At 36.0% G+C, this 25,529-nt stretch overlaps 2 pseudogenes; one reads left to right on the plus strand and one right to left on the minus strand.

Moving 5' to 3' along the window:
* Positions 1-8,702: 8,702 nt before the first annotated feature.
* On the minus strand, positions 8,703-10,428 carry LOC121986947 (annotated as a pseudogene).
* Positions 10,429-14,439: 4,011 nt separating this feature from the next.
* Positions 14,440-24,380, plus strand: LOC121987753 (annotated as a pseudogene).
* The last annotated feature ends 1,149 nt before the right edge of the window (positions 24,381-25,529 follow it).

Raw genomic sequence — 25,529 nt, forward strand, 5'->3', positions numbered from 1 at the left:
CAACAATGGTGTAGTAGAAAACTCGAAGGAACCACGAGCCCATAAGGTAAGTAAACACATTGAGCGCAAGTACCACCTGATACGAGACATCATAAAACGAGGAGAGGTTGTTGTCGCCAAGATTAGATCGGTAGATAACCTGGCAGATCCTTTCACTAAGGTCTTTCCGGCGAGAGCTTTTGATAGGCATGTTGAGGGGATAGGAATCAGATGTATGGCAGCATAGTCTTTTAGTATAAGTGGGAGATTGTTGGGATGTATACTATAAGCCTAGCTTTTGTATGAACATCTATTTTGAAATATTTTGAAATGAGAATCACTTTGGTCAAATGTCTGCATTTTATATTTATATATATGTCAATGCAGTTGTCCATTTAATTTATATTGTAGATAACATGGTGTGTGGTGCCACACAGAAGATCATATTATCAGTTCCTTATAAATTATAAATAGTAGCTCATAACCAAGATGGATTGGGACAAACCATTAGAACGGTTGTAGTGTAATTTGGTATTAGTTTGTCCTGACTATAAAATTACACTAGTACACTATGTGTATATTGAGCATAACCATTTGAGGTTGTTCGATTTATACTGACTATATAAAAGAACAAAACCTCTGTTATTATGGATGTGCGTCCTCTTAATCCCTATATAATAACAAGCACGTATACTTAGTATTTATTTTTTAACTTATCAATGAGTGAGATTTATCCGTTAAATTAATAGGCCCGATGATTTGGAAAATAATACTATTTATATGGTGTGTTGTTGATTAGAAAAGGAATCTGTGTCCTAATTATTTAAGTTGATGATGTCCCCTTGAGGAGCTCATAAGGATTATCATGTAAACTCTGCAGGTGGACTTAGTCCGGCATGATAATGAAGTTGGGTGGTACTACTCTTGGAATTAGATGTTAATTAATTGAGTTGTCAGTAACTCATTTAATTAACGAGCATACGATATCTTAAACACAGGAAGTTTAACGCACTCATGATAAGAAGGAGCCCATATTGTAATATGGGATTGGTGCGGTAGTTCAATAATAACCCTTTAGTGGTATGAGTTATTATTGATAGACTTGAGTTGGGTGTTCGGGCTGAACACGGGAAGCCCAAGCCCATCAGGAGGCCTAAACCAATTCCTCCTCTAGGTCCTTGTTGTAGCCTCTATATAAAGCCTTGCATCCACCCATCCGGTTTGGTTTATCTTAACTTGATTTGGTTTAACTTAACTTGGTTTGGTTTAACTTAACTTGGTTTGTGTAACTTAACTTGATTTGGTTTAACTTAACTTGGTTTGGTTAATTCGATTATGAAAAGAAAAAAAATTTCTAAACAGAATTCGATTATGAAAAAGGAGATTTTTCTAAACATAATTTGATTATGAAAAGGGAGATTTTTTCTCAACAGAATTTGGTGATAAATAAAAAATAAAAGGAAGATTTTTTCTAAACAAAATTCTATTATTTTTTCTTTCTTTGTAACCGACGACAAGCCTATAAAAAAGTGTAGGTGGTGGCTCCTAAAAATTAACTTTCTAATTTTCCTAATCTTCCTCAAGCCCCTTCTCCACCTAGGGCCGGCGGCACACATCCTTCCCCTTGTGGCCACCTCCCCTCTTCCTCCTTGTCGGCGCCACCTTCATCTCCACCTAGGGTCGGCACCATTCTTCCCAAGCTAGGGTCGGTGCTCCTCCCCTCATCCTTGAGGGTCGGCGCCCCTCCTACTAGGGCCGGTGCCTCTCCTTGGTAGATCACTTGGTGGCCGGTGGCTTGGAGAAGAGGAAGAAGTTGAAGAAGAGGAAGAAGAGAAGGAAGAAGATTAGAAGGTGCCCCATTCCAGAGCCTCCTTTTGTAGCCGACAGTTTGGAAACCGAGAAAAGAATGACGGTGGTGTTGTCTTGGTAGATCGTCACCCACACGACGTCCAAGAAGAGGAGAGGAATACGGCAGAAGATGAAGAGGTCTTTAGCTACAAAGAAAAGGTACAACTAGTTCCTTTATTCCGCTGCATAAATTGTTAGTTTTCTTTGTTTCATTTTTTGGAATACCAACACAAGATGCCAGCGATCTTGTACTTCGATCAAGGTGTGCTTTGTGTTGGAATGTATACTAAAAGTCTAGCTTTTTGTATAAACATTTATTTAGAAATAAGAATCACATTGGTCAAATGTCTGTGTTTATATAATAAATACAGTTGTCCATTTAATTTATATTGTAGATAACCTGGTGTGTGGTGTCACGTAGAAGATCATGTTATCAGTTCCTTATAAATCATAAATAGTAGCTCACAACCAAGATGGAATGGGATAAACCATTGGAATGGTTGTAGTATAATTTGGTATTAGTTTATCTTGACTATAAAACTACACTAGTACACTATGTGTGTATTGAGCAGGATCATTTGAGGTTGTTTCTTTTTATACTGACTACATAATAGGACAAGGCCTCAGTTATTATGGATGTGTGTACTCTTAATCATGATATAATAACAAGCACGTATGCTTAATATTTATTTATTTAATTTATCAATGAGTGAGATTTAGTTCATTAAATCAATAGGCCCGATAAATTGAGAAATGATATTATTTATATGGTGTGTTGTTGATTATAGAATGAAATTGTATCCTAGAGATCTAGATTGATGATGTCCCCTTGAGGAGCTCATAAGGATTGTCATGTAAACCCTGCAGGTGGACTTAGTCCGACATAACAATAAGGTTGAGTGGTACTACTCTTGGAGCTAGATATTAATTAAGTGAGTTGTCAGTAACTCATTTAATTAATGGACATTCGATATCTTAAACACAGAGAGATTAGCGCACTCATGATAAGGAGTCCATATTGTAATATGGGATTGGTACGGTATTGCAATAATAACTCTTTAGTGGTATGAGATATTATTGATGAACTTGAGTTAGGTGTTCGGGGCGAACATGGGAAGCTCAAGCTCATCGAGAGACCAAAACTAATTCCTCCTCTCAGTCCCTGTTGTATCCTCTTATTTATAAAGTCTTATATCTACCCAAAGCCCAGCTTCTTAACCAAGCTTAAGGGTCGGCCACATCCTTGCTTGGAGCCCAAGCAAGGGGTCGGCCAAGCCAAGCTTGGAGCTCAAGCTAGGGCTGGCCAAGTCTTGCTTGGTGCCCAAGCAAGAGGTCGGCCATATAAGAAGAGAAAAGGAAAATTTTATTTAAAATAAAATTTTGATGCTATCCACATGGTTTTAAAAGAGAGTTTTAAATTTTTTTTAAAATCTTTCCTTTTATAGCTTACTACAAAGGTTTAAAAGAGAGATTTGAAATCTTTCCTTATTTGTAGTTATCTATAATGTTTAAAAGAAAGATTTTAAGTTTTTAATAAAACTTCCCCTTTTTGTAACCATGATTTAAAAAGAGTTTTATTTTAAAACTTTTCTTTTATAAATATCCACAAAAGGATTTAAAAGATAAGATTTTAATTTTATAAAACATGCCTTTTATAGCTATCCACAAAAGGGATTTTAAACAGAGATTTTAATTTTTGTTTAAAATCTTTCCTTGTATGGACATGATGTGGCCAGCCATGTAAAGGAATAAAAGGAAGTTTTAATTTTTTGTTTTAAAACTTTCCTTTTTTGGATTCACCAAGGATTATAAAAGAGAGGGAGAGGGTGCCTCATTGACAACAACCTAAGCCTTGCATCCTCTCTATTGTGGCCGAAACTCCTCTCTTCTATTCCCTTGGTGGTCGGCCCTCTTCCTTCTCTCTTCTCTTTTTGTTTTCTTTCTTGGAGGCTGACGGCATCGAGCTTGGTTTTCTCTTGGTGGTCGATTGCTTGAAGGAGAAGAAGAAGAGAAGGAAGCTCTCTTGTCGAGCATCCCTTGGAGGTTAGTTGGTAGCCAAAACTTTGAAGCAAAGGGAGATGCTTGGGTGGATTTCATCTTGGTATATCATCACCCACACGACGTCCAAGAGAAGAAGAGGAATACAACAGAAGATCAAGAGGTCTATAAGCTACAAAAAGGTATAACTAGTTATTTGTTTCTGCATCATAACTAGTTCATCCTTTTGTATAGATCTTGAAAAATCAAACACAAGAGGTTATCGGTTTTAGGTTATCATTTTGTTATCAATTTTATTTTTCGATTTCATGTTTCAATATTGTGCTTCTACTGAGGTCTCTGTAGTTAAACCTAGTTTACTATAAGAAGTTAAATATTCGATTTCTTTGAAAGGCTTTTGTCTAGGAAGTGGTGGATGATCACATACCCAAGAATGCCTAGTGTCTCGCCATGTTTAACCTGAAAGCCGATCTTTGAAATAGATATTTAATTAACTTCTGTAATATGGTTTAACTTATGAAGAACACATCAGTTAAACTTGGAGTAAAAATATTAAGTATCGTTTCCAATCCAAGTTTAACTACTGAAGGACAATTTGGATTAATAATGTTAAGCATCGTCTGCAATCCAAATTTAACTTCAGTAGAGCACATGGGTAGCTAAGATAGTTCTATGCTTGTACAAATTTTTATACAGGGGAACTAGAACGGTATTCCGAGTAGCAACCAACACTTTGATCATTCAAGAACTCGCTTGATTGATCAAACACATGACTGATCGAACATGCAGGTTGCTAGGAAAAGTTCTGTACTTGTATAATTTTTATACAGGGAAATTTAAACAGAACGAAATTCCAGCGCGCTTCACGTTAAACCCTAAGTTAGGGTTTACCAGTCGAGTATGTGTCTCAATCGACTGATGGTTGAGAATCAGCAACTAAGAAAGATGCAAAATTTGTGGTTGCAGAGTTACCAGTCGACTAGAAGAAGTACCAGTCGACTGGTGCATTCAATTGGCAGAAGTACCAGTTGACTGGTAGCGAACAGAATATTTCTGTTCACTTAGCCCATGAAGACCAGTCAATTGGTAAGTATGGCAGTCAACTGGTATCTAGCCGTTAGTGTGTAACGGTCAATTTTTTTATAGAGGTCAGTCGACTGATGACTTTACCAGTCGACTGGTGGCAGGAAGCACAGCTTGTGTTTTCTCCTGAGCTCTATTTAATAGAGCTCGGGGTAGCCGGTCATGATTGACGAAATAGACTTAGTTAAAGTCTATTAGAAGTTTCTTAAGTGCTCTAAGCTCTTCTTGTGATCTAAAAGTTTTTGAATCAATGTTGTGGTGAGGTTTCTCCACCGAGAAGGAGATTTGAGCTAGCCAAATTTTTTCAAGGAGTTATCTGCCGACGGATTGGAATCATCCACTTTACAAACAAGTTTTGGAGTAGGAGTAAGTTATCTCTGAATCACGTTATATAAACGTGTTAGATTTATGTGCTTTCTTCTGGTTCATTGTCTTGAAGGTTAGCTTTCTTTTTGTTAGTATTGTTTGTATTTTCGCTGTGTACTACCAAGTTGTGGGAAGCAATCGAAGTAGGTGATCAATTATTCACCCCCTCTAGTGGGGCATCAAGGTCCCAACAAAATCTACTTCAACTATTTATATCAAATAAGGAATACAATATTTTTAAGTTGAAGAAAAATATCCAAATAACATGTCTTACTTTTTCAATAATCCATATTTCTAGCAATGATGAAATATTATTGTCTATCGTTCCTCGCCAGTATGATATGATAAAATACAAATATCTATGATTCTATAAAGGACCAGAAACTCCTTGCTTACGTAGAATTGGAAAATGCATCAACATAAATATGGCAGTAAGAAGAGACAATACAAAAGTGTGTAAACTATAAAAACATGTTAAATTAGATTAGTCGACACTAGTACACTAGAACTTCCACAGAATAACTCTACCAAAGGCGATCCTATTTCAGGAATAGCTTCAGGTACACCCGTCACAATTTTGACTGCTCAATAACCAATTTTGTCCCGAGGTAAGGAATAACCAGTTACACCAAAAGATGCGGTCAATACAGGCAAAACCATACCTGTAATGCAAGTTAATTCGTGGGGTATTTTAAATCCACATATAAGGTACACACGAAATACGTAAAGAATTATCATTAGAACTATCATACTATCTTAGCAGTGATGAACTGATTAGATTAACCAACTAAAGTTGGCCTCAGTCATTATGTATTGAACAGAGGAAAAAGCATATGTAACAATCGGACAGTAGTAAAAAGTCATAGCAAAACCTATACCTACTTGTACTAAAAAAACAAGTAAGTGTGATCCCCCCTAAACAATAAAATATGTTGACATGAGGAGGAACCTATTTACCAGTTATATCATCTACAATCGCCTGAATCTCGAGATGTTCCTCAAACCAATCATATACTTTATTGAGATAGATAACCCAAAACCAAGAAACTCCCCTTGGAGAACCATATATGAGAATTTCATCTCATATAGCTCAAGTAGAAATATACAAATGTTGATTTTAACAGATATGTAACAGAAAGTTCAAAACTTCTTAGCTTAGCCGCTTGATTTACTCTAACCCAAAGATACAAAGAAAAAAAAATAGAAATCTATTCTTTGTATTTTTTGTAGGATAAGGCCTAAAAATATCAAGTTGGCTCATCCGTCTTTTTTATGTTGATTATTACAAGCCTCTTGAATCTTCTCTTTCCTATTTATTTTAATTTGATTTCTTGTTTTTTTATAATGTGTATTAACTCTTATTTAACTATTTATTTATCTTTTTTAAATATTATATATATATTTGGTATAGGAATTCACTTGTTGAGATCCCATGAATCAATTGAAACTCCATATTCATACTAGAACCATGATGATTTAATAAAGCCAAGCTAAACTCAAGGGTTTTCTAAGTAAGAACACTTTCATAATCACTTATTCAATGAACGTATGTTATGATTCAACAAAATCTAGATCTAGAAAAGGAGTTGTCCTTCGGTAAAAAAAAAAAAAAGTAAGTCTGAAAGAAGAAAAATCGTTTGATTTAGGAAATATTTATTTGAAATTTTTGGAGTTCAGTTTCGAGGTCTGAATATTACTTATGGATCATAGTTTTCGTATTTCTTTTCTTGATCTATTCTATATTACACGGATTTCATGTTCTAGATACTAGAATAATTATCCGACGAAATAGACTCATCTTGATAGAGATTACATAACTATTCTCTGTATTATTAATAGGATCAATTATAACAAGTCATATACACATATTCTAGAGATATCGAAACAAATAAATTCCACGGTCAAAATACCAGAATAGTCTATAAATCAAAGTTTTAAGTTTAAATAAAGTATTTTTTTTTAAACTAATACTTCATAGTTATTATTAAAGTTAACTCATTGTAATTTCATCCAGTAAAATGGAAGAATTATAAATTTCCAAAATAATAGATAGAAATACCACAAATAGGGTCATAGCGACCCCAATTAGTAGTGTAGTCCCCCAGCCCAGAGCTATTTTACCATGTTCAGAATTCAGTGGTTTCAATAAATTCCCTACAGTAGTTCGTCTTGGCTCAGATATAGAACTATCTTCAATGGCTTGTGTAGCCACAAATCCTATTTATTTAATCATTGGTTGAGATTTGTTGACTTTGTATGTCGTTTCATTGTAGTTGTAAATAAACGATCTTATTATAGATTCATTGTATTGTGATCTTGAAATTGTCTAAAAATGGAAATAGAAACCCCTAATCGCCATCTTTATATCTAGTTTACTAGTAAGTTTTACTGGGAACGCCTTATATACCGTTTTTGGGCAACCCTCTCAATAACTAAGAGATCCATTCGAAGAACACGGGGACTAGTTGAAGTAATGAGTCTTCCAAGGACTAGTTGAAGTAATGAATCTTCCATAATGAAAAATTATTCTACTTTTTTAGTTGGAACCTTAGGCAGTTCTCGAAAAAAGATAGCGAAAAAATTATCCATAAAGTAGAGACTAAAAGGAATGTGCAAACCAATGCTTACATAGATTCGATTGTTATTTACAATTATAGCTTTCACACATATTCATTTGGCATCATTTATCATATAGTATAAAATATAAATATAAAGAAAATGAAAAGAAAAGATAGTGATTCAGTCAAGATTTCTTAAGTACTCTAGCCCTATGTCAAATAAAATAAAAATAAAAAAGAGGCAAAAGATACCAGAGCAATCTTGTATCAGACTACTTGTCTCCTCATAGTTGGATCTAGGGGTGTATATGAACGTAACCAAGTATTCGTGAACAAACTTGGTGTTCGGCTTGGTAAGAGTTTGTTTATGTTCATTCAATATACACAAGATCAATTAAACAAATAAGCTTGAACACATATGTGTTCAGCTTGTTAACGTTCGTGAACAATGTTCGTGGACAACGTTCATGAATAATGTTCACGAACCATATTCATTAATAAAACTCTTATCAATATGTAAAATAAATAATAAAATAAAATAAACAAATAAGTTTGAATTATCAAGCTCAATAATCAATCAAACAACTAAAAGTTTCAAACAAGCTTGAATTGAGAGCTCGATAATATCTAAACGAACCAAGCTCGAACCAAGTCATGTCAAGCTTGAATTAAGAGATCAATAAAAGCTAAACGAATCAAGCTCAAACCAAGTTTCAAACAAGCTCAAGATCATAAAAAACAAACCAAGCCAGGCCTATACAATCATTTTAAAGGCTTGGTTCATTTTAAACTTGGCTCGCTTGGCATTGTTACCTTATCAAACAAGCTTGAACACCCTAAATCTCGGCTCAGCTCGTCTCGTTTACAACTCTAGTTGGATCTCCTATTTTTTTGGAATGCTATAAATTCCACTTAAGCATCCAAATTTGGATCAATACTAGCAAAAACATCTCTGAACAAAGTTCTAGCACCATACCAAATGTGTCTGAAAAGAAGAACAAAGCAAACGTAGCATGACCAAAAGTGAACTAACCCCTTGAACTGCTATGAAAAACGCCATCAAATTTCAAAGTAGCCCGATCTAATTCAAAATTTTCACCTAATTGGGCACATCTACCATATTTTTTAACAGTAAAAGGATCACTATAACTGACTCCATTGAGTTCACCACCATAGAACTCAATAGTTACACCTATTTGTTCAACATTATACTTTGATTCTACTCTCCTAAAAGGAACATAGGCTCTCACAATTCGTCTCCATCCACCAAACCACTAGAAATGATTCAAAGAAAGTAGGCATATGACGTACAAAAAGCTCGCGCCCTTATTTATCTCTAAAGGCAGGGTGCCCTAACCATCCAACAGCTATTCCACCCCTGTTATCCATTGACCCTGCTGTAAATAATCCCCCTTTTGTCAGATTATTACCAATGTAATCATAAAAAGCTAAGGGGGCGTTTGGTTTGCGTTTTCCACGCTGTTTTCTGTTTTCATTTTATGAGAAAATGAAAAACGCGTTTGGTTTGCGTCTTCCACGTTCATTTTTAAGAAAATGAGAGTGTGTTTTCTAAGAAAACGAAAAAAGCGGAAAAGTCATTTTCTAAAAAATAAAAAATGCGTGTTTTTCAGAAAATGAAAATGAAAATGGGGCAAACCAAACACACCCTAATTTTTCAAGAATTTTAGACCAAGCTTCCGATCAACTTAGATTTTCATCTAGTCCAGTGCTAACTCTTCGGTATATTTCTTGTTGAAAGTATCCTTGATCCCACTGATAATGAGTGGGACCAAATAATTCAATTGAAGTTGTTGCTGAACCATACCACATAGTTCCAACAACAACGAAAGCTGCAAAAGAAAAAAATAGCAATGATACTACTGGAAAGTACAATTTCAATATTGCCCATACATAATCCTTTGTATAGACGTTGATGCGGATGGACACTAAGATAGAATAAGCCTGCCAATATGCCCAATGTACTTGCGACAATATGATGAGAGGCAATTCCTCCGAGAACAAAAGCATCAAATCCTTTCGCACCCCATGCAGGACTTACAGGTTGTACTTTTTCAATTAGTTCATAAGGATCGAACACCCATATTCTAGGACCATACAAACGTATTACATGAAATGTGCCAAAACCAAAGCAAGCCAATCCTGAAATAAATGAATTATAAAGATCTTAGGCAGATCCAAAGAGGATTTGCCCGTACGTTCATCGCAGAATATTTCTAGGTCCCAATACACCCAATGTCAGATAGCTACCAAGAAGCACAAACCAGAAAACACAATATGTGACCCTGCCACACCTTCATAACTCTAAATACCTGGATTCATAATAATTCCCCTTGAAATACTCCAACCACCCCCCATGAATTGGTTATTCCTAAACGAGTCATGAAGGGTATAACGAACATACCTTATTTCCCATTGGATCGAGAGTGGGGTCAGAGGGATTAAAAATCGTTAATTCATATAAAGTCATCAAACTGTCCCAACCAACAACTAGGGTTGTATGCATTATATGAACCTAAAGAAATCGACCAGGATCATTTAGTACGATAGTATGGGCACGATACCAAGGCAAATCCATGGAAATACCTTTTTATCAAAAAAAAACTAGACACTATGCCACTTTATTTTATCGCATTGGAATTGGAAAAGATTGTAGGACCGTTGGCGGTCGGGGTTGAATAGCCCTTGCACAAAATCAAGAAAAAGAATCTTTCTCGGACAAATAACTTTATTAAAGAACACTTGCATTAAATAATAAATAAATCGAAAAGCAGAGACTCAAAGGTTTTACTTGGTTATAACCGGTGAGGTTGTTAATCCAAGGAACAGAGTAGCACTAGTTTTTTCTTTAGGCGGAGAAGTCTCTTTACAGTAGTGAAAGCACAGAAAATAAGAAGCTAAACAAAAACTGAGATGTGTACAAGTGTTGTTGCAAGAATGTTTGTTGTTGATAGCTTCTGGGACAAAGGCTGTATTTATAGCTTTGGTCAAGGTGCCTGGAAGGGTTCCAAGCACCTGGAGTGGGATAAAAACTTATCCCCGATGTAACGGTCAAAGACCACTTCGAAATGGCTAAAACTTGGGTTCCGGGCAACCCGAAGGGGGAAAGTCAATATTTTGTTGACTTTCTCTCCGGGCCTCCAGCTTCGACTTCGCTTGCTTCGGTCCGGATTTTTCCACTCGCTTGGGAGATTTTGGCCATCCGGAATAGGGCTCACCTAAACTCAACTTTCGGTCTTCTTGAGCAACCTTCCGCTCTGGCTTCTCGTCCCTCGAAAATGTCGAGCACCTCCTTTTTGTCTGCCCGCGTACTCTTCCGTAGTACCTCGTCCCTCAGACGCACCGAGCCCGTCGGCTCTCTCCCGTGTCGTCCTTCTCGCTAGCTGCGTCTTTTGCTCGACTCCCTGTGCTCTTAAGTTTCTGCACACTTAGACACAAGGTTAAACACAACATGATGACCTAACTTAACATGTTTGATCACATCAAAACTACCTTGGGGTACCAAAAAAAATTATACTATGTACCAGGGGTAGATCCAGGATTTTTAATTTGGGGGGCACTATATTAAATAATAAAAATAATTATGATAAAAATATGTTCACTCTCAAATAGCTTCGGAATTCTCTATTTATGATTGGAATCAAGCTCAAAACTTCCTAGAAATCACCATCCCAAGTTGTATGGTGGTCGATGAGATGACAACGGCGAACAAGTTCGTGTGTAGCTCTGACATAAACAAGGGCCAATAGCTCGTCTCAAGGTGGCTATATTATTTTAAAATTTTGGGTTCCAAACTAATAACAAAAAACTTAGATTGTGGACTTTCCCTATAATAGTCTATAACCTCTACTTCCAACAGTTGCTTGGTCATTGTTCTACAAAAAGGTCTTCAGATCCCTGCCCTCCAGAATTGCATGTTATTTCTCAAGAACTAGTGAGAGTGTGCCAAGGATTGGCCCTGGCCATCATGACACTATTTGGTCTCTTGTCCAAGAAGAATTGTATGTTGGAATGGACTATGTTGCATGATAATCTTCACGTTGAGTTGGCTAACAATCCGAAGCTCGAAACTGTCGTGAGAATTTCTTGCTGCGTTATAATGATTTGCCTCACCCCCTCAAATCATGCTTCTTGTACTTCAACATTTTCCCGAAGGAGTACTTAGTTAGATGTATCACTCTGCTTTGGCTATAGATGGCCGAAGGATTCATTGAAAGTGATAATGATGAAAGCATGAAAAAAATGGCCAAAGAATAACTCTAAGGGAGGATTTACGCGTGGACTTGCGGCGACGGCCAGGGGGGAGGTCGTGGCCCCCCCTAGTCTCCATGTAAATCCACCTCTGCTATGTACCTAACTTTTCAGTAGATTCTGTATGAGAAAAGGTCAATATTAATTCTGTTATATCCATTAAAAATAAGGTAAAAATTCTGTTCATAAGAGCAAAGATAAGCGGATCTATTCTATACCCAATAAGTACCAATACGCAATGGCAGGATTACTCTTACTTTCGAGAAACAAATACATAAATACCTGTTTATCATTCCAACGATTGATGCGTTAGTTAAATTTTCTCTTTATTCATTCTATCTTACTCTATAAACCTTTGAATCTATGTATAAAATACAATAAAGAGAAAAAAAGATAAAGATGATAAAATCATTGTTACGTTTCCATTTTAACGTGTAATATAGTACTCAATTTTGTCTTTAAATTAATGTTTGTTGGTGTTCCAAAAGTACTTGTTCGGAATCCTAGAGAGGAAGATGCAATTTGGGTTGAGTTATAGTGCGACTTGTCAGACATATTGAGTCATATGAAATTTACCCATTTTCTTCCCCGATTGAGATATCCTCTATTTCGCCTAAGAAATATTGTATTGAGGGAAGCATCAATCATTCGGAGCATGAAGTGTAATTAGATCAATTTATTTATATTTGCATTTTGAGATCTATATCATCAATTAGGAGGATTTATGGTTCACTTGGAAAAACAAAAATAAAGTATTGAGATTATAAAATAGTTGAGTTGGGAAAAGACATGAAACGAATTAAAAAAAATAGTATTGTGACTATTTGTCCTATATGTGCAAATAAAATTCAGATAGATCTTTTCCCCGAGTAGAACATGAACCTAAAAGAATCGCAAGGCCCATTCAGAAATAAGAAATTGAATCGTGATTTGAATATCGATTAAATAATACATCAATGAGAGAGATTAGTTCAATTTCGATAAGTTCAATAATTTTTTATATATATATAGGTAAGGAAATGAGAACACAACTCATGTTTTTTGAAAAATGCAAGAAAAACATTTTTTTTTTTGAAAAAACTACTTTAAGTTAAAGAAAAAAGAAATAAAACAAGAATCGATACAGTGATTCCTTTTTTTCCGTTTCATTTTGAGTTTGAATAGTATGCATCCAAAAGTACGTGTATGGCTCCTAAAGGACTAAAGGAGAGTATTTTATTTTAATCAACCAACTTTATCAAAAAAGATTATTTTTTGTAGGACAAGAGGTTAAGGAGGAGATCTTGAATACTATTATTGGTCTCATGGTATAACTTGGTATAGAAGATCAGACTAGGGATCTTTATTTATTTATAAACTCTTCCAGCGGATGGGTAATATCAGGAATAATTATTTTTGATGCTATACAATTTGTGATACCCGAAGTACATATAATATGTTTCCAATATTGTGATGGTTTAAAGTATACATAAGCTCGCCGATCTTAATTGCCTCAAAAATATTATTTGTATAGTAAATCTTTGATAATTTAACTGAACACACCAATCCCAAAATTCAACCATCGAACTAATCGAGAATAGGATTAATCAATCAACTGATCTAATTTAAAATTTTAATTTGTTTAATTTAAACCTTTTGTTTTTTAATATTATTTTTTATTTATTTGATTTGATTTTAAAATTTATAAATCAGTTTAACTAATTAAATTGAAATAATATCCATCAACATTCAAATACTTAACATCAATCAATTAATGATGTTATCAATCGTGATTATTTAATTCTATAATCAATTGAGTAAATATGTTTTATTCGGTTTGGTTTGTTAGATTTTGATAATAAAGCTCGGTCAATTTGATTTGTCTAAAGCTCGGTTCGGTTTGATTTTAAAACGATTGCTTATCCTTATAAAAGAATAATGCAAATAGTAAATAAATACAGAGATTAAATCAATGCCTTCGATTCTTTAAAAATAATATTAAGAATAAAATAATATAATAATATTTAAAACATCCGAGCAAAAGATTTATCTTATCATATTTTTTTCTAAAAACAAATATAATATTTTGATTATGCTGACAGTATAATTTTTAATTTTAATAATTTGTATGTTATGAAATACATCAGTCTTCATATATTCTTATATAAATTATAATCACTATAAATGATTTACACAAGATAAAATTAAGAGAAAAAAAATAATAAGTCCAAAGATAAAATTATCAAAAAGTCAATCTGCTAGATCAACATCTATCTATATACACGCTGTATATATCCCTCTATTTATACCACAACAATTCTATTTCAATTATCTCACATCTCTTTTCAATTATTTTACATCTCTTCCTCTTCTTCATGGCTTTTAGCTGCCTCCAATGGCTCCTCCTCGCCCAAGCCCTTCTCGTTGTAGCCGCCTCCTCTGATTCTTGCCACTTCCCAGCCATCTTCAATTTCGGCGACTCTAATTCTGACACTGGTGGGTTGTCAGCCGCCTTTGGGGCCGCCCCGCCGCCCCACGGCGAGTCCTTCTTTAGTAAGCCGGCTGGCAGGTACTGTGATGGCCGCCTCCTTATCGATTTCGTCGGTACGTTCATTCATTTATATCAATCTAAATTACGATAATTGATAGTCTTCCACCATCTCACCTGCAAAACTATAATATTATTGCAGCGAGTAGCCTAGGTCTCCCGTTCCTCAGTGCCTATCTCAACTCTATTGGCACCAACTTCTCTCATGGTGCGAATTTTGCTACGGCCGGGTCGACGATCAGGCAGCCTTACGCCACACTGACCCAGTCCGGCTTCAGCCCCATCTCCATGGACGTCCAGACTTGGGAATTCTCCCAGTTCAAGTCTCGCTCCCAAGCACTCATCCAGCAAGGTACACAACAATACTAAAAACTCTTTATTTATTAGTTAATACATAACTTAATCACTTGTTCATTAACTCCATAATATAGTTCATATATTGTATTTAACCTCCTCCCTTATGTGCTACTCATTATTCCAAAGGTTAGTAGTCGTCCATGATTTACCTCATCCGTGTTTGCCCTGGGATGGGTTGGCGAGGGCGCTGGGGGCAAGCGTATTCGCCTTTTACCACCATATATTTTATTTAACCTTTTTTTTAATAAAATTGACGCCTTCTCTTGCATTGCAGATCTAGCACTAATACCTGAATTCATAATACAGATATTAAATTACTGTTTGTGTGTAGGATTATTTAAGGATCAACTTCCGAAGGAAGAGTACTTCTCTCAGGCTCTATATACGATCGACATCGGCCAAAACGATCTCACGGAGGGTTACTTCAGAAATTGGACCACTGACGAAGTCAAATCGGCCATTCCTGATATCTTGGACAAGTTTGTTCTTGCCATTCAGGTGGATTTAATTTCTCGATCTTTTGTAGTAGTTTGTTTTCAAGATATCAATTCTAATGCTAGGGAGTGTTTTGTTTTGTCTGTCTTTATTTGGGTGTTTGTAGAGTATTTACTGGGAGGGAGGGAGGTACTTTTGGATCCACAACACTGGGCCTTTTGGTTGCCTCCCTTATGTTTTGGACCGGCTCACCCTTAAAGCGCCAGAGGTGGACCGATTCGGCTGTGGGGCTCCCTTCAACCATGTGGCCCAGCTCTTCAACCGAAAGCTAAATCAAACTTTGAGTCGACTGAGGAAGGATCTGTAGAATATATTGTTCTAAATGCATGATAGACGAATTAAATAAATACGGTAAAAACTTACAGCGATCTCCCGCAGATCTGCAATCGACAATGACGAAGCTCGCTATCGGAAGAGCGATCACAGGATCGGAAAGCCCTCCGCAATTCCACAAACCAAATCCCGCCGCTTTGAATGTTCTCCTCTTACTCTCGTCGCACGATCGCGATTTCTCACACTGAGCCTTGGACGGACCCCCTTTATATAGGGAAATACCCTAGGGGCATAATGGACATTTCCATTATGTGTAGTGGGGAACATGGGCCACGTTCCCCACTATCCCCATTTCTAACATCTCCCACTCGTCCAAGGTAAGTCACTAAGACTAGTTCATTCAGGTAAGTCACAAAGACTTAATAAGTCACATAGACTATTAGAGAGTTTGGTCACATAGACCATATGAGAACATCCAATCCATACTTAGAGAAAATGGTTCGTGCGACAGCAAGCACACTGAGCGATAGTTGCTAAGAAGATTGTTACACCTTGACTTAGCCGCTCGTTGAGCAATCAATGCTAATAAAGTTGTTACACTTTGCTTAGCTGCTCAAATAAATTAGAGACACACTCTTCATGGCACATAGCCTCTTTCCTGGTGGCACATAGCCTTTATCCAGGATCCATCCAATCTTCAAGTGACACACAGCCATTATCTTGAAGATATCCATGTCTTGCTATTTACCCAGATTAAATAATTTTCATTTACATCGATATGAACATCTCTAATCCCTTATAATGACCATTATGTCATGAGCATGTTCCATATCCAATATTCACATTCATTTCCGTACATAACAGAAATGGGTCAACCAGTGAATAACAACAAAAGATGTAAATCTATTTAATCTTCCTTTTTAGCTAGAATCAATTCATTTTAATCAGTCGCTTTCCTAGTTATGCTCCATAGATCAAATCATCCATAGTCATAGGATACACGCTAAAGTAGCAGACACTGATCAAAACTTCAAGTAGACAGCTAAATAGTCACTAAGGCAAAAATTGAGATTAACATATAATCTCAAAGGTCTCACATAGTAGAGAAACAGGGATTCATTCTCCTACATCCTTTATTGTCGCAATAGCACATGTGGTATGAATCACATGCTACGATGTTATTCTCTTTACGAAAAAGAGTGCATGTTGTCTTCAAATTCAACATCGTACAGATTTCGATCTAGACATACCTAACGTCTAATCCTGAATTCAACATATGAATTCTAATCTGGCTTTCAACAGGTTTAGTAAATGGTGGGTTCATTTACTTTGATCATTATTTACACATAAATGATCTCATCTTGACACAATTATCAAGGCGACCTCAACTTATGAATCTGTCTCTAATTTCATAATTTCAGCTACGTAAGCTGTTTCATAAGTAACGGTCTTACCCCTATTTGTACTTAACAAACAGAGATGATTGTCCATGTGAGTGGACCAATCTCCACCTGCCAACATGCTCACCGAGATCTTACATGAATGTAACACATACAACATATACACTGAATAAATTATGGCAAATTACATAATCATAACACAAAGTTTGATTGTTATTTCAATATTGTTACATTCTACGAAGTCCCAAAGACTTTACATGTTCTTTAAATGACTCTTTAGTCATTGGCTTAGTAAAAGGATCTGCAAGCATAACACGTGTAGGGACATACTCAAGAATGACTTTTCTTTTAGCCACAATATCCCTTACAAAATTATATTTAATTTCTATATGCTTGCCTTTGCTATGATATTTGGGATCCTTGGAAAAAGCTATTGCAGCTTGACTGTCACAGTAGACAGTTACTGGACTCCCACTATCCTCAGTAATTTTCAGATGCTTCAGAAACCTTCTCAACCAGACTACTTGCACAGCTGCTGAACATGCCACATATTCAGCTTCCATAGTCGACAAAGCTACACAAGCTTGTTTCTTGCTGTTCCAGGAGATGGCGCCACCATTCAGCAAGAATGCATAGCCTGATGTGGATTTTCTATCATCCAGGTCTCCAGCCCAATCTGCATCTGAATAACCTTTCAGACTCATATCTGATCCTTGAAAACAGAGACAATAATCTGTTGTCGCCTTCAGATATCTGAATATCCTTTTTACTGCCTTCTAGTGTCTCGTTCCTGGGTTTGACTGTTAGCGACTGACCAAGCCAACAACATAGCTGATATCGGGACGTGTACACAACATAGTGTACATTAAACTACCAATAGCACTGGCATATGGTTTTTTATTCATCTCAGCTATTTCCTCTGGAGTTTTAGGACACATACTCTTGCTCAACACAGTACCTTTCACAATAGGTGTATGTTCTATGTTGCAATTAGACATGCTGAAATGATGTAACATCTTATTTATATAAGACTCTTGTGACAGACCCAAAAGTCTTTTAGGACGATCTCTTATGATTTTTTACTCCTAAGATGTATTCAGCTTCTCCCATATCTGTTGTATCAAATTGTGATGACAACCACTTTTTGACTTCATTCACATATCTTATGTCATTTCCAGCTATCAGCATATCATCAACATATAATGATAAAATGACATACTTTTCTTTTTCCCTTTTCAGGAAAACATAATGATCCTCATTGATCATCTCGAAACCATAAGATAAAACGACTTCGTTAAATCTTATGTTCCACTGTCTTGATACTTGCTTTAGCCTATATATAGACTTTCTTAGTCTACATACTTTCTGCTCTTTGCCTTCAGCAATGAAACCTTCTGGTTGAACTATATAGATTTCTTCGTCAAGATCACCATTAAGGAAAGCGGTTTTTACATCCATTTGATGTAATTCCAAGTCATAATGTGCCACAAATGCCAAAATAATTCTTATTGATACAAATTTCACTACAGGAGAAAATGTCTCTTCAAAGTCAATACCCTCCATTTGGGTATATCCTTTTGCAACTAAACGAGCCTTGTATCTGTTAATCGATCCATCTGCTTTCCTCTTTATTTTGAGAATCCATTTATTCCCAATAGCCCTTCGGCCCGGAGGAAGATCAACTAAGTCCCAAACATGATTTTGAATCATGGACTCCATCTCTTCAACCATTGCAGCTTTCCATTTTTCTCTAACTCTACATCCCAATGCTTCCTCAATGGATTGAGGCTCGTCGTCGTCAATTGGAAGTGTAACCAATGCCTCATTCTCAATATCAAACCTCTTCTTAGGTTTGATCTTACGAACACTTCTCCGTAAGTTGGGCTGTTGAGAAGTCAACTCATGACTCGGCATATCACTCCCACTCGGTTGACTAGACTCAGGTATCTCTTTTGACACCTCTCTCGTTGATAATATCTCATCCTCCTCAAATAGAGGAACATTTTTATCAACATCACCTCTGATTGGGAACTCTGTTTCGAGAAAAGTCGCATCTCTCGAGTCTATTTCGGAGATGGTTCCATCTAGTTGCTCACCTATGAAAACATAACCTTTGGAGGTTTCATGATATCTTATCAAGATACATTTCTTACCCCTAGGCCCTAGTTTTCCATACTTGTGAGAACTATCATGAACATAAGCATCTGACCCCAGTGTCTCAGATTACTTAAATCTGGTTTTCTGCCTGTCCAACGTTCATATGGGATAGATGGAACTGACTTTGAAGACACTTTGTTAAGTATATAGGCTGCAGTTAATAATGCATCTCCCCAATAGGAGATCGGCAAATTAGCTTGCGCCATCATAGACCTAACCATTTCAAGAAGAGTCATAGTTCTTCTTTCAGCTACCCTATTTTGCTGTGGAGTTCCAGGGATTGTCAGCTGTCTAATAATCCCTCTATCATTACATATTATCTTGAACATATCAGATAAATACTCCCCTCCACGGTCAGTGCGTAAAGTCTTAACTTTACGTTCCGTTTGATTCTCAAGTTCGTTCATATAACGAATGAAGCAATCTAATGCTTCAGATTTGTGAGAAATCAAATGCACATGACCGAACCTAGAGAAATCATCAATAAATGTAATGAAATAGGAAGCTCCATGTCTAGCCTTCACATTCATTGGACCACAAATATCCGAATGAATTAACTGCAATGTTGATTCAGATCTAATGGCCTTACCAAATGGTTTCTAGTTGTTTTTCCAACAAGACAATGCTCACATATAGACAATTAAATCTTAGCCCGAGTGCCCAATAGACCCTCTCTAGCTAACCGATTCATACGCTCTTGTTCTATGTGTCCTAATCTAGCATGTCAAACCTCATCAGTTATATCTGCATCACTAGTTAGAGTAATGTTTGAAAAACAACCATCAATAGCATAATTGACATATGGTTCTACATTAAGAAGCATAAAGCCATTTGTTAAAAAATCATGTCTAATTGACATTGAGTCAATCTTAAGTTCAACACACCGACTGTAAAAATCAATATAATACCCTAAATCAAGAAGACACGTAATGAAAATAAGATTTCGTCACATTTTAGGAGCATACAAGAGTTCATGTAGAAACAAAACACTACCACCATGAAGGTTGAATTTGCAAGTGCCGATTCCTTTGACTTCAACTCTTGCATTGTTTCCCACATAGATTCATTTGTTGCCAACTGGTACCCGACGATACTCAACAAATGTAACTCGTTCCTGAGCTACATGGTTGGTTGTTTCCGAATATATAATCCACAAAAGATAAGAATCAGCTAACAACACCGAACTAGCAACAAAATGCTCTTGAAAAGAAGACACACTTGGATTTACCTTTTTCGGCTCAGTGCACTCCCGAGCAAAGTGGCCCTTTTTGCCACAGTTAAAACAAGTCAACTTGTTTTTAGGTTTCTTTCCAGTCTTCTTGACTATCTTCTTGATTGGGCCCTGTCCCACACCAGCAGCTTCCTTCTTCTTTCCCTTCCCTTTCTTGAACCATTTCTTTTTCTTGGATCCATATGATCCTGCAGAACCTACAGCCACATAGGCTTGTCCAGAAATCCTTGCGGATTCAACTCTCTCCGCCTCCAATTCTACATGGCGTGAGACATCAGTGAAAGTCTTGATACTCTCACTGTGAGTTAAGGTCTGCTTCATGGTCTCCCAAGAATCTGGAAGTGAACGAATAACTGCTTGAACCTGTTGTTCATCAGTCAACTCATGACCAGCAGTTTTAAGCTCCCGAATCATGTTCGACATCTCCCTGAGGTGTTGAACAATTGACACATTCGAACGCTTTTTGTAACTGTCAAATTTAATTGTCAGCTGTCGAAGCTTGCTCAGACTTACTCCACTGTATTTTTCTTTAAGGGCAACCCAGACTTCATGAGCCGTAAGATATGACTCATATTCAAAAGCTAGGTCATCTACCATTGAACTAATCAATATACCCTTTGCAGTGGAGTCCTTTTTCTTCCATGCCTTATAGGCATCAAGATCTCGTCTGTGTTGTGCAGTGGGACCATCTACAGGTACTTCCATAACTTGATTTACAGCCTCTAGAACTTCTTGTTCCTCAAGTACATATTGTATCTTGAGGTGCCAGATCTTGTAGTTATCCCCATTAAGTTTCTCACCTTTGTTGAGTTCAGCTATTATGTTTTTGGTTGCCATAATCTATCATAAATAAACAAATTATTTAATATTCAGTGTATATCATATGTATGCAATTTATGATTGACTTAATATTACTTTGAGTTGGTTTACAAAATCAAGTGACAACTATGTTTTCACTCATCATCCGTATGACCAATCAAATTAATATTAATCAATTCTATTACATACATCCCAACAAATGAACTAATCATTTATAATATCATGAATTCATTAATTAAATGAACTAATCATTTAATATATCATGTTTTTTTTTAATTAAATGAACTAATCATTTAATACATCATGAACTAATCATGCATCATGTCAAGCAAACAGCATAAATAAATGAACATATCATTAATATAAAATTATGCTGCAAATTGTTAACATATAACCAACTGACATGAATGAAATGGACTAACTATTGTTCATAAAAAACGACAATAAAAATAACAGAACTCTAATAAACTAAATAGGCAACTACCACTCCCACTAGGACAGACACTAGTGCAGTGGCTAATATAATCCCTCTCAGCCTGGACTCATTTGGGGTAATCCCAGGCAGGACAGCTTCAAGGCTCTCTATTGGATCCACAATTGGATCCTTTTCTGGTTCCTCCTCGATCATTTCCGGGTCCTCTTCGAACTCTTCCGGATCCTCTTCAGTCATCTGATAAAGCAGTTCCTCACATAATACAGAATATGTGACGCATCCTTGATGACGCCCCCAAATATAGTCTGCTATCATCCTAGGATTTGTTGGCAATGAACGCATCAAAGCCCAAATCCTATAACTGTCCAGGACTGGAAACTCTTCTCGCTCAAGTTTCCAAAACAGATCATCAAGCCGTCCAATGTGTCCGTCGATTCCATAAGTAGAGTTATACTCTATCTCCTGAATCTGCTCCCTGAGCTGATTTCGTCGCACTTCGCGACGAGTCAATGTGGTAATCGTCCGTGCCATCTGAAAAATTGAAAATAAATAAGTCAGTACCAAACCGACTAACCAGTACAAAACCGGCTTATTTCAATTTATACAGGCATAGTACCAACAACATAATCAATCAAGAAAAACAAATCTTCTCGATTTTCAGGAGTTAAATCGACAATTAGAACTAATCTAATTGGTCAAACCCATCGGATCGGTTGATTAGGGATCCAGATCCTAAGCTTGGTCCATTGTCCTTAATTAGAACTAATCTAATTGGACAGGGATTTTTGTACCTATGTTCTGTTAATTTTCCTCTAAGTCCATTTCAACCAATTTCAGATTTATTGATCAAACTCAGATCCGTTTGATCAAATCAATGCCCATTGGTTTAAGTCCAACCAATTAGAACAAATCTAATTGTTTTGATCAAATCTGACTCAATTGAACAAATCTAGTCATTTGATCATATTTGGTCCAAGTCCAATTAATCAACCCAAATTAATTTCGGGTTTAGATCAAATTGGTTCGGTTAAATCAACTAATGATTTAAATCTGAACCAAATCTAAATGGACCAAACTGATTCGACTAAGCTAACTAATTACCTCGGGTCTGATTCTAATTATCTTTCAATCAAGCCCATTTAAAGTTGAACCAGTTCAATTGAATAAAATTCATTGCTTTCAAGTGAATTAAAAAACATTGCATTCCACTTGAACAGTTCGAAATTAAATGCATGCATCAAATTTAACTTAATGCTACAGTAGACATGTAGGCATGCATTAGCCTATTTCGACGATGCACACATTTTTTTACTTTTACACAGAAGCTTAAAAAACATGCAGCAACCGTTTATTTTTTTATTTGATTTTTGAAAAAAAAAATATTTCCTTACACGAACGCTTCTTCTGCCGATTTCTCCGCCACTACCCTGTCTTCATGCCGTGCACCTTGCACATGCCGCACACGCTGCCTTCTCCAATCACGCTGCCCACTCCGCAACTGCGACAAACACAGTTGCCGGCCATGCCAGCCTTCTGCCGGTAGCAGCCGGTCCTTTCCGGTACCATAAATCAGTCATCTTTAGGCCCGACGAGATCGCCGACAGTGGTTCTGCCTGTCCTAGCCACCAACACATAGCCAGCCAGCCAGGACGCCAACAACGGTCACGGACTGCCATCGCCGGTAAATCCAGCGGTAGCGATTTTACAAATTGGGCACAACGTGTATGCTACGACACATTAGTCGTGCAAAACGGCGACGGGATTTGGCAAAACAAGGAAACATCCGAACAACGATTTTATAATTCGTCTCTAAGCATTTAGAACGAACTACGCGCTCTGATACCAATGTTGAATATATTGTTCTAAATGCATGATAGACGAATTAAATAAATACGGTAAAAACTTACAGCGATCTCCCGCAGATCTGCAATCGACAATGACGAAGCTCGCTATCGGAAGAGCGATCACAGGATCGGAAAGCCCTCCGCAATTCCACAAACCAAATCCCGCCGCTTTGAATGTTCTCCTCTTACTCTCGTCGCACGATCGCGATTTCTCACACTGAGCCTTGGACGGACCCCCTTTATATAGGGAAATACCCTAGGGGCATAATGGACATTTCCATTATGTGTAGTGGGGAACATGGGCCACGTTCCCCACTATCCCCATTTCTAACAGGATCTCCCACTCGGTGTCTTCACCTATGTAGATATTTACTCGGTCAAGCGCGAACTCCTAAGCCATGCGCACCAACATGGTATGTAAGAATTACATTTAAACCCTAAATTTTAAATTTTAAACTCTTATAAATATGATTTTTGTAGGATTTGAGTTGCCACTCGTAGCGTGTTGTGGACACGGAGGAAAGTACAACTACAATATAAATATTGGATGCGGATCGACAGTGACAAGAAATGGAAAATAGGTGATGATTGGAAAGGCATGTCAGAATCCATCGAAGAGGATCATTTGGGACGGAGTTCACTACACTGACGCCGCCAACAAATGGATCTTTCAACAAATTATGGATGGAAAATTCTCAGATCCACCTGTTCCTCTACGGTTGGCTTGTAAAGCGAAGGCATAATGAGCTGCTTACGCATTAGGTTTTACCTTATTGATTTTGAATTTTAGTCGATCTTGTTAGAGAGCTTGATAATTAATAAATTGCCATTTATATTTATTTTTATTAAAAGTGAAGTTTGATTCCTATAACTTTAGTATAAACATTATTCAGAAATAAGTTATTGCGCGTATATATCTAGATATAGATGTTGTGATGGTTTAAAGCATACATAATCTCGCTTGATCTTAATTGTCTAATCGATTTTTGCTATTAAAATCAAATAAATAAAATCGATAAAAAAAATTAATTAATTTAGTCGGTAATCAAATTAACTGATTTTTAAAAAATAAAAATATTATAGTTTTTTTAATAAAAACTTAATCAGTTTAATAAAAAATTGAAAAATCTTAATATTTTTATTTTTATTATTTAATTAAAAAATAGTTTAATTGATTTTTAAATTTAAAATCATAGAACAGATTTAATCAAAATAATTGATATTAAAAATAAATTTAATAAATTGAATCAAAAATTTTGAATTATTCTAAGAATAAATAAAAAAACATTATAGAAGATTGATAAATCTGATTTTATTTTTTTTTAAAAAAAACATAGGGTGATGGCTTCTTTATTATAATTGGCAAATAACTTTCTAATTTTTTCTTCCAAAATAAAGAACTCATCAAATTTCACAAATAGATGTCCAAATAAAAAAAATAGTAACATGCATACTCAATTATGTATATTAAGAAACAAATAATTACAAGAGAAATAGTGTATTGTTAATGTGATTTTTTCAAACTTTGAATCACTATAGTATGGTGGCTTAGAGTATAAATACCAGATATTTTATTTAAAAATTTTACTTTAAATTTTAGATAAGGTAAAAAAATTTGTATCGATTATTCTATCCATTTTTTAAATTTAGGAAATGAATTCTATTCCTTAAACATTATAGAAGAGAGAAAAGATGAATGAATTCTATTCCTTAAAAGTGGGTATCTAAATTTAATAAAGTACTTACCTTAAATTATGTATTTTAGATAGAGAAATTGGTGTGATATTCTTAGTGGAGAATACTTAAAATTGAAGGACAAATTTGAAACTAATTAAACTCCATTCGAGAAATCATGAGACTTCTTGTAAAATGCTTCAAGTGGAGTTTGTGTA

This window comes from Zingiber officinale, chromosome 5B (assembly GCF_018446385.1).
Source record: "Zingiber officinale cultivar Zhangliang chromosome 5B, Zo_v1.1, whole genome shotgun sequence".
NCBI lineage: Eukaryota > Viridiplantae > Streptophyta > Magnoliopsida > Zingiberales > Zingiberaceae > Zingiber > Zingiber officinale.